Source organism: Morone saxatilis, unplaced genomic scaffold (assembly GCF_004916995.1).
Source record: "Morone saxatilis isolate NCDOM2014 unplaced genomic scaffold, NCSU_SB_2.0 Contig16, whole genome shotgun sequence".
Taxonomy (NCBI): Eukaryota; Metazoa; Chordata; class Actinopteri; family Moronidae; genus Morone; species Morone saxatilis.
In genome coordinates, this window is record NW_023339718.1 from 19729762 (window position 1) to 19739033 (window position 9272).

At 41.8% G+C, this 9272-nt stretch overlaps 1 protein-coding gene across 1 annotated transcript in view; it reads left to right on the forward strand.

Annotated features, from left to right (window-relative positions):
• Nucleotides 1–9272, forward strand: part of wdfy3 (WD repeat and FYVE domain containing 3) — a 91587-nt gene that overhangs the window by 10108 nt on the left and 72207 nt on the right. The gene's annotated exons all lie outside the window — the stretch shown is intronic.

Consider the following 9272-nt stretch of genomic DNA (forward strand, 5'->3'; position numbering starts at 1 on the left):
TTCCTCCACAGCTCTGTACACCCCACCCGGTGTCAGGGGGGGATCAGCTGTGCCAGTCCCGGCAGGCCACACACACACAGTGCGCTGGTTGGCGAACAAAGCCCCTGGCACTGCCAATGAAGACGAGCCATGCCTCCGTGCTCAGCCTCTCCTCTTTTCACTCCGCCGTGAGAGGAAGGCATGACACCATTGTCGTCGGCTCTCCTCATCAGAAAGACAAGAGTTTTTGGAGGAAGAGGATCTACTGTATGTAGTGGAATATTTTTGTGCTTGCCGCTGCTGATGAGTTGAGATGCTGGCGGAGCGCAGAGAGAACAGCAGGTAGGGAAAATCAGGAGCTGGGTGCTGAGCTTGTCTCCGCGGCGACCGGGGGTTTGTTTACAGTTACAGGCGAGCCTGACCTTGGTGGATGGAGTATAGCATGTTTATTGTTTATTATTGATGTAAAATCAGTCATCTCCGTATCAGTGCCAGCCTCATTTACATGTGTACTTAACATTTAAGCAGTTTGGTGGATGCTTCCATTCAGAGTGAGTGCAGTCGTGTACTGAGCTTCGATTACCATCATTGCCACCACCGAGCAGTGAGGGATGCAACAGTCGAAGCTACTGTATGTGTAACATAATACGCTGATGATAAAAGGCATAAAGCAAGGGCTTGCCAGGGCTACGTTTAACTTTGTAAAGATGTTGAATGTTTTATTTGGTAGCCATATGATCCTGTCTCATTGCTGAAGCAGAATCTTTGAATATGGATTATATTTCCTTCAGGGGTGACACTGATTTTTACATCTAGTAGCAAATGTTTAAATTTAAGAGCACAAATTACAATCCACAGTGTTCTTTAAAGTGAATTAAGAGGCCCTGCCTAAACTAGCAAGATAAGGTTTCTGCTAGTTTAAGGTTTTTTTAGGTTTTTTTAGGGTTTTTTTTTTTCTTGAAACTCGCATATTAGGTTATTAAAGGCCTGCATTACAAACAACAAAGTGAATCGACTCAACCAAAAGCTGAGATGGAGAGAGGTAGGCGCCTCTGATGGAACAGAAAGAGAAGGATTGAACATTACAAAGAACGTCTTCAGAAATAATGTAGAGAGCAGCCTGTCCCTCTGAAGACCACATTGTACCACCTTCTCTACGTGTTCCAGGAGCTCACATTGTGTGAATAGTTTTCCTTGGAGTTACACTTTACTATAGGGTAAAGGGATTGTGCATGCAGTATGCACCACAGCACATGTGTTGCTGATTCAACATGCATGTAAAAGGGTAAATATATAGAAATGTGTAATACTAATATATGTTAAAATCATATATAATATGAATATGTGATTAAAAAGAACGTTCCCCCTACTGGGGCTAGTATTTTGTAATTATATAATTTTCTTTTGTAAATCTGACTGTTGACAGCCAGCAATGTATTTGTGGGACCCACTTGTTGTCATGGATACCATTCAGTGACAAAACCAACACATTACTGGAAAAATACTTGTAAGGCAGCAGTACTGTTTGTACTTATTTGAAAAGGGCGTACTTGATTGATCTTTGAGAAATAAATGAACTTTGTGTCTTCGGGTCACAACAGCTGCTGCACCACTACATTTCCAGTGGTAAATGCTTATCTGCCAAAACAGCTGCGAGGGAAAACACAGGTAGAATTTACTACCATTTGGATGGTGGCTGGGGGTAACAGCCACCGTGTGATAATGACAACACAGGCGGCGTTTGCTGAAGGCCTGAATAGATATCCAGCGAGGAGGCTGTTGACTCCGGTCCTGTCCGGACTTGCTTGGCATGAGATCATTTCCTGCCCTTCTGGCTCTTATTACACTCCTAGAGATCACGCATTAGCTGTTGATCAAAAACCTGCCACAGTAGTTAGAAGCTGCTCCTTTGAAGCTTTGTCCCCCAAATCCACACTGAATCAAGTTCTGTTTTGTTCGTTCTGATTTTTAAAATGTCTCAAGTGTCAGAAGATGTTTTCTATTTCATCTAGTGGCTTGTCAGCTAACAAAGAGAAGTATCTAACGGCATGTGTGTGTGTGTGTGTCACTGGCTTGCAGAGGAGACCGTTAATCACCCGTAGCAGCATTTGGCTGGAGATTGGTGTGAATTTGCCTACATAGCCTTTTACTTTCTTCAAATTTGCATTTTGTTTTACAAGTCTGGTTTCATCTAACTCCTGTCAACACAGTTTTTTTTCTTCTCTGTGGAGCTCCCCAGCTTCCACCTACCCCCGTAAACTGTCAGGCAGGAGCCATTTCTGTGATTACATCACTTTCTCCAGAGGAACAACCACACAAGCCTTTGAAGAGTTGGGCTTTTCCAGGGCACTGGCTGCCTTCATCTCCCAGGAGTTGGTGCTAACTCTGTGAGACGTTCATTGAAGCTGGCGTCCGCTTAAAGAGAATGATTTGAAAAAGACTGGCGGGCCAAGAAAGCAAGCTCAGTTCCCCACTGCATAGGAGTCCACATTCCACTGATGCCATTCACTCCTTTTCTTTAGTTGAGTTGAGACAAGACATGGTTTGATGTTGTTTTTGTTTGAAATGGAATTGATTATGGCATTGGCTATAGCATGACTAGGGATGCACACTGATTTCTTTCTGTCTAGAAAGTATCATTAGATACTTGGTACTTGGTAATCACTTCATATGGTGACGGTGCTGTAGGTTTCTAATCTCGTCAAAGCTGCTATCTCAATCCTCCCCATTATATCACTACTCCCTAAGGTTGATCGAGTATGCAATGAGCTTTCTGCTTGCATATGTCGACTGCTGGACAAATTTACAGACAGATGATTAATGGGCCAGCAAGGTTTAAACTTCCTTGGTTATATAAGGATATAACAAATTCTGTGTCACAGACAAAGCTGCTCAGTGGCAGTGTTGGAGATAACAACAGCATCATGTGGAAGCTGTGCTAGGAATCTAAATTGCTTGTGCTCACAACTCTCAGTCGTTCTGAACGGTTTCCAGCTTCCTCCAGGTACACATTTTGGATCAACCGATAAAATAGCTTCATATCTGAGTAAATGTGCTCTATCTGCCAAGTGTGTGGGCATCTTGTTTGTCCTGGCTCCGTTTCCAGATCTGAAATAAGGAATTGTGTTAATTTAGAGACAGTCACTTGAATTAAAGCACTCCCTATATCCTGCTGATAATCCTGCTGTTCTATCCATATTTCAATGCAGAACCCCCTACAACATCAACCAGTAAATATCAGGTATTCATCATCATTCATGTCATTATTTGTATAGCTCTGTATTACATATAATGTCTCGAAAGGTGCCCACACCCTTTTTAAGAGAGAAGTGAAACCTGTTCTCATCCAGACAGTGGAGACAAATGAGAACAGTCAGTGATTGAATCCTTTTTTTGTGTGTGTATTGTACTCATGTTTGTCCATTCATACTTGAATTTACAATAATACACATCTGAGACTAGACTAGAGTGTCCAGCTACTGTCTAGCACGTATGCTATTTTAAGTCTTGAAACCTTTGTTTTCACACCAGACTGGATAAATAACAGCTACCATCTATTCTGAAACGAAGCTTCAGGAAGCCATTCAAAAACAAAATGCGTGTTTCAAGTGAGGCTGTATTCCTCGCTCAGATATTAATCAGGTAAAACTGCTCCAAGACATTTGATGATGTGTCCTAGGCCTAGATTCTGTGGCTTCATTGCTTACCAAATAGGTGGAGTGAGTTGTAATGCTGCGTTTGTCTGCAGATCACTGCCTCTCCTTTTGTTGATTTTCCAGCTAAGCCTTATGCTGAGTCGTATGACATGTGTTTGCCCCAGTTTGTGGTCCCAGCCCTGCTGTGCTCCGGCTCTACCATTCTCTCCGCGCTCTTGTCTGCCTCGGGGACTTTCTGTTACATAGGGCCCAATACAGCAGCGTTAACAGTCAGCATTGTTCAGAGATAAATGCTAGCTTTGATCCGCAGTAAGGCTACATTATAGCACAAAAGACAGGTGAGCTCCTTAGGCATCAGTACAGCTTAAAGGATCATTTCAGTTTATAAAAGGTTACTTTGAATTTATTTCTGTTGGTTTAAACAAAGACCCAGATCTTGTAAATTTAAAAAAGACCAAATGTGGCATTATTATAAATTGTCCATTCTAAATATCCATCACAGTTTATAGATTGACTTTGTGGTTGAAAGCAGTTGTATGTTCCTGTGCAGTTGTGTTTTTTTTACTGACCTTTTCAGTAAGTGCTCACTTTTGGTTTAACTTCCAAATAAAGTGGTGAATTTCTTGTTCTGCCGTACCTCATTTCAGTTACGTTCCCGTGTTCCCAGATCTCAGCTTTTATTTGGGTGACAACATTGTTGTTAGAAACGATAGAAATGATGTCAAACTAAAAGAAAATGACATCTTTTGAAAAACACATCTTCAGTCACCTGCAGTGTTCCTAACGCATCTCCGCATCACTTCTTGTTAATAATGTAGTTTGTAGATGACAGTCAAAACAGTCACCTCACTCAAACATTCCATGGCCCTTGCTGTGTGATGTAGCCCCGCTGCTCTGTGTTCCCCTGAAACCTGATGAACATAGTATTTGATTTCATAAAAATGTAATAATTTCCTGTGATGTTAGCGGAGGTTCTCCTTGTTTCACGTCAGGTGCGGTGCCTCCACTGTAAAACACCGGGAACCCTGAGAAGTTGTAAATAATAGAATTTTGCTTTTTGTTTAGGTGGATAGAGGAATAGGGCTTTCTACTTGTGATTGTGGTTATCTGGTTATTTTTATTTAATGGAAAGAAACCTTGAGGCAGCAAAGATGTATTATTTAAGAATGTATGTGTGACAAAGACAATGCATATTAGAAATCAATTTACTCAGTTATAACTCCCCTTGTGACCCCCACCAGCTGACCTTTACATTTTCTGGTTAGAAGCAAAGTCTATTTTTGAGATGTCACCAGGTTTCAATGTGTGACAGCCACTGAGACTCTCCAAACAAATCCAGGTCTCTGAAGAAACTCCTACCAGTTTCTATCATTCCTATTGGTTTTATGGTTTTTTTCACTTTGAAACAATGACTCAGGAACCTGGGCCACTGGGCTGGATATTTTTAAACCAGCCACAGTCCAACCACTTCTGCTTTTGGATTCCACATTTCTGACATCCAGCAAGATTTTCTCCTTGACTGGCAGCTTTTTAACACGGTTGTCTGTGGTTCAGCCTGAGTTTCCATTTTAGCCGACAGCTGAAGACAGTTTTTTTTTGCTGATGTTGCTGAGGCTATTATATCTTGATCACTTTTTTTGGCTTGGTCAAATGTGCAGTTAATCTGTGGCTTTTTCTCAAAGATTTTTATGGGTCTTTGTTTTACTACTGCCAATGGCCTCTGTGTTCATCCAGTAGAGGACTTGTGGTCATATTCTATGGAGTACAGTGTTATGAACATAAAGCAGTGGACAAACATGATTCATCTGACAATAAAGAAAGGGGAAGGATGGCAGCAGTGCCCGGGATAGCTCCTATCAGTGTTTATATGTCAAAATAGCAATTAACCTGCACTTCCATAAACCAGGAGTCATTTTCTTCTGGTTCTGTGGAAGACTGTTTCTGTGGAAGACTGTCTAGGTCAGCTTATATTGTATGTGTTGTTGGCACTTCACTATGATAACAGTTGTATGGTGTTGTTTGTTGATTATGACCATCTCAATTGGCTTTGCATTAAAAGTAACAAAACAAAACCAAATAGATTGTGAATTGCGTGCCGACACAAAAACAGTGTTATTGTAAACCTCTACCCAGGGTGTATGTATTCACAATCGCTCCCACAGTCGGATTGCAGCGAATGCATTTTTTCAGCTTTATAGATTGTAACTCAATTTGTTCTCTCAACAGTGTAATTAATCAGACCTTGCCTTGGAACTTCCTGTGGCTGAAAAGACTTCATGTCCTGCACTCACTCACTTCCTCTTATAAATGGAGCGAAAGCAAACCAGCAGTGTGTAACAGTCAATAGTTAGAGAAGTGTGGTTTTTTTTTTTTTCACACTTTAATGTGCCTGCAGCATAATGAAGATCTTATCTTTTACCTGTTTTTTTATTATTTTACTATGTTATGTATTATATTTTTTACACGTTTTATTCTTTTTTGCTGCAAACGTGGACCCTTAAGAATCCCGTCAGGAAAAAAAAGTTAAATTCACCTTCATGTCTAATCTAGATTAGAGAGCATGCAGTAAAATGGTATTATAACAGTTTACAATTGTTGCATCTTCAGGCCTTTCACTAAAAACAAAACTCCCCTGTCACATGTTCACCTACCTTTATCTGTTTGCAGCAGGCAGTGGTATCATTTTGTAGTGTTGGAAGGATATATATTGTAAGGCTTGCTCTAATGCCTTATCTCGGACTGGCAGAGCTGGTTAGTAAAAGCTGAATAGTGGAGTATATCGCTGTCAGCACAGGCTGTATTGTAAATGTCAGACCCTGAGCCTCTCAGGTCTTGTCTCATTTGATCTCCATCATGTGTCTAAAATGGGTCTGAGATTAACATTGTACCTGTGTGTTCTTATTTTCTTCTAAAATTCTCAGGCTGCCCTGGTAGCTCACCTGGTAGAGCACGTGCTCCCCATGTACAAAGGAGTCCTTATTGCAGCAGCATGGGTTCCATTCCAACCTGCGGCCCTTTGCAGCATGTCATCCACTGTCTCTCTCTCTCACCACCTTCCTGACACTCTTCAGCTGTGACTATCTAATGAAGTCAATAAAAGCTGGAAAATGATCTTAAAAAAACAGAACTTAAAGCATGACTACAGCAATCCCAAAGGAAAAGCACTAACCAGGTGAAGGGGCTCGATCTCTTTAGACTCCATGCTAAAAACGTATGCACACACTCACGCATACTGTCAGGCACTTTAGATAAAAGTGTACCAAATGGCGGATGTTAAATGGAATTGTCGTTTGAGTGCGAGTTCACGCAGAGGGCAGCCCTGCTGTGTGTGCAGGGTGAGTTACTAAAGCCTTCAGTCTTCAGTAATTTGGTTAGTGCCACAGATGCCACGATCCTGTAAATCAGAACACTTGGAAGCTTCTTTATAGCTGTCTGTCTCTGCCATTATGTTTCTTTTCACATTCTTGCTGTCTTTTATGACCTTAGAGAAATGAGAAGGACGAGGTGAAAGTAGATGAGGGTTGTTGAGATGCCAGTCATGGCAAAGCAGACCTTGAACAAGAAAGCACTCAATAAAGGGCAGGCAACTGGGAACACCTAATAATCTCACCACTTAGCCGTTACGGTCACAGTCAACATCGTACTGCATCTGGAAATAAGCTGTGATGGTGGGACTATAGGAAAGGTCATGGGGTCACCAAAATCCGAATGCTTCTTTGTCTTGGGAATGAGACAGTCCGGCCCTTTTAAAATGTGTACAACACTGACCCAAGAACAGAACTCAGTTGGGGGTGTTGTTGTTTTCATGCAGACAGGAAACGCATAGGGCCAGCAGCAAGGAGGAGCATCCTCAGTCATTATTCAATCATTTGTTTTTGGCATGAAGTCAAGTCTACAAACTACTTTAAAAATACCCTGATATATTCATAGTGCCAGTACTTGGGATATCACAACAATAGAATCACATTTATATACAGCCAACATGGGCCAACAGACAGAGAAGCTTGCCAAGAGTGAATTAGCCTGCTCAGAGGGACTTTTACCCTGAGGGTGGCTGGTTTGAATCCAGATTTGTTTAAACTTCACATAAGTGGCTGAGGAGAGGGAATGAAAAATGCTTCCTACCAGTCCTCAGTAGCTGCTTAGGTAGCATAGTAGGTGCCATTGAGCAAGGACTACAGAGTGGAGCATGATGCTGACTAGGGCTGACCTGAATGCCTGGAAACTTCCACCACTGCAATGGCAATCGACTTCCAAATCAGTATTCGAATGTTTCTTTTTTATTTCAAGTTTGCCAAACAAGACCCCTTATAGGCAGTGAATTAACACCAGAGTGTACCACACAGCACACTGGCCCCAGGTACAACGTTTGGTGGCATGCATAAACCATTGACTACACAGAGAGAAGGCATGTTTCAGCCTCAGAACTAGGGGAAGGCAACAGAAATCTTCTATCCTGATACATGACATTTTATTATTTACTTCCCCTGCATACAAACAAAAACAATACCCGATTGTTGAACCTTTCATTGTGTTCATGTTTGAGACTAAAGGGCAGGGCCTATTCCGTCAACGTCAAAAGCGAGAGTAATCCACTGTGAGGAGTGCACTACTTCCTCCAGCGGGAAGGCTCCGATTGCGTGGTAGACTGTCACGTCTCTCAACTGTCCATGGTGCTGGCTGACTTTCTCACAGGGCTGATGGTGAACTGTCGGTGCTTTTTAGCTGCTGTTCACCTCAGCGTAGGTCTACCAGTTGATGAACACTTAAGGGCAGGAACATTTGTTTGTACCTGATGTTTAGATGTAAAGGAAACCCCATTGTTTGAGCAGATGTCTTGTACAGTGCAGTGATTTACACATAAGGCAATCTGATGCTCAAGAGCAACAGATCATTTATTATCATTCATTATTAAGTAGGAAAATAGATTGCAGCTGCTAAATCTTCACCTTTCCAGCATGAAAGTCCGAGGGTCAGAGCCGATGTGCTGTCATTACGATGTAACAAAATGTCCTAGGAACTCGATAGTGATTATGTTTGATGGAGAATTGCTAGGAAGGGAAATAAGAGCTGAGGAAAGAGGTTGGAAGCTTTTTACATATCTCATTTAGCAAAACAATGTGACCCCCCCCTTTCTATAATGTCGTGCGTCCCTAGAGGCTGATACTCTATCATGTGGGGAAAATAAATGAGAAATGCTCTTCTCTCCTTCCACCACCACTGTCGACGTGCCCTTGAGCAAGGTACAGTGTGCTAGTGTGGTTGCTGCAAGGGAAACGTGTATTTGAGATTGATGAGCATCTTTGTTGCAAATGTTCCAGGATGATTCTGTTGATTCTGTTTTTATCAGCGGATGTTCGTCCGTGTTGCATGTAGGCTTTGCAGTTCTGTGAAGTCTCCTAGCAACCATCTTAAAGATAGTCTTGAGAGAATGTGAATAGTATGACTCAGTATTGTTTGAAATTGTGTACTATCTTGCCAGTATTGACAGCTGCGTTTCACTACTGTTAATCCCAATATTTATTTGATAAACAGGCGAGTATGTAAGGAGTCAAATGTATTAGAATGACAGTTTTGGTTTGCTCTTTACTTATGCAATCAGCTGAGAGTTGAAGTTTGCAGTAGGCAGGTTATGTC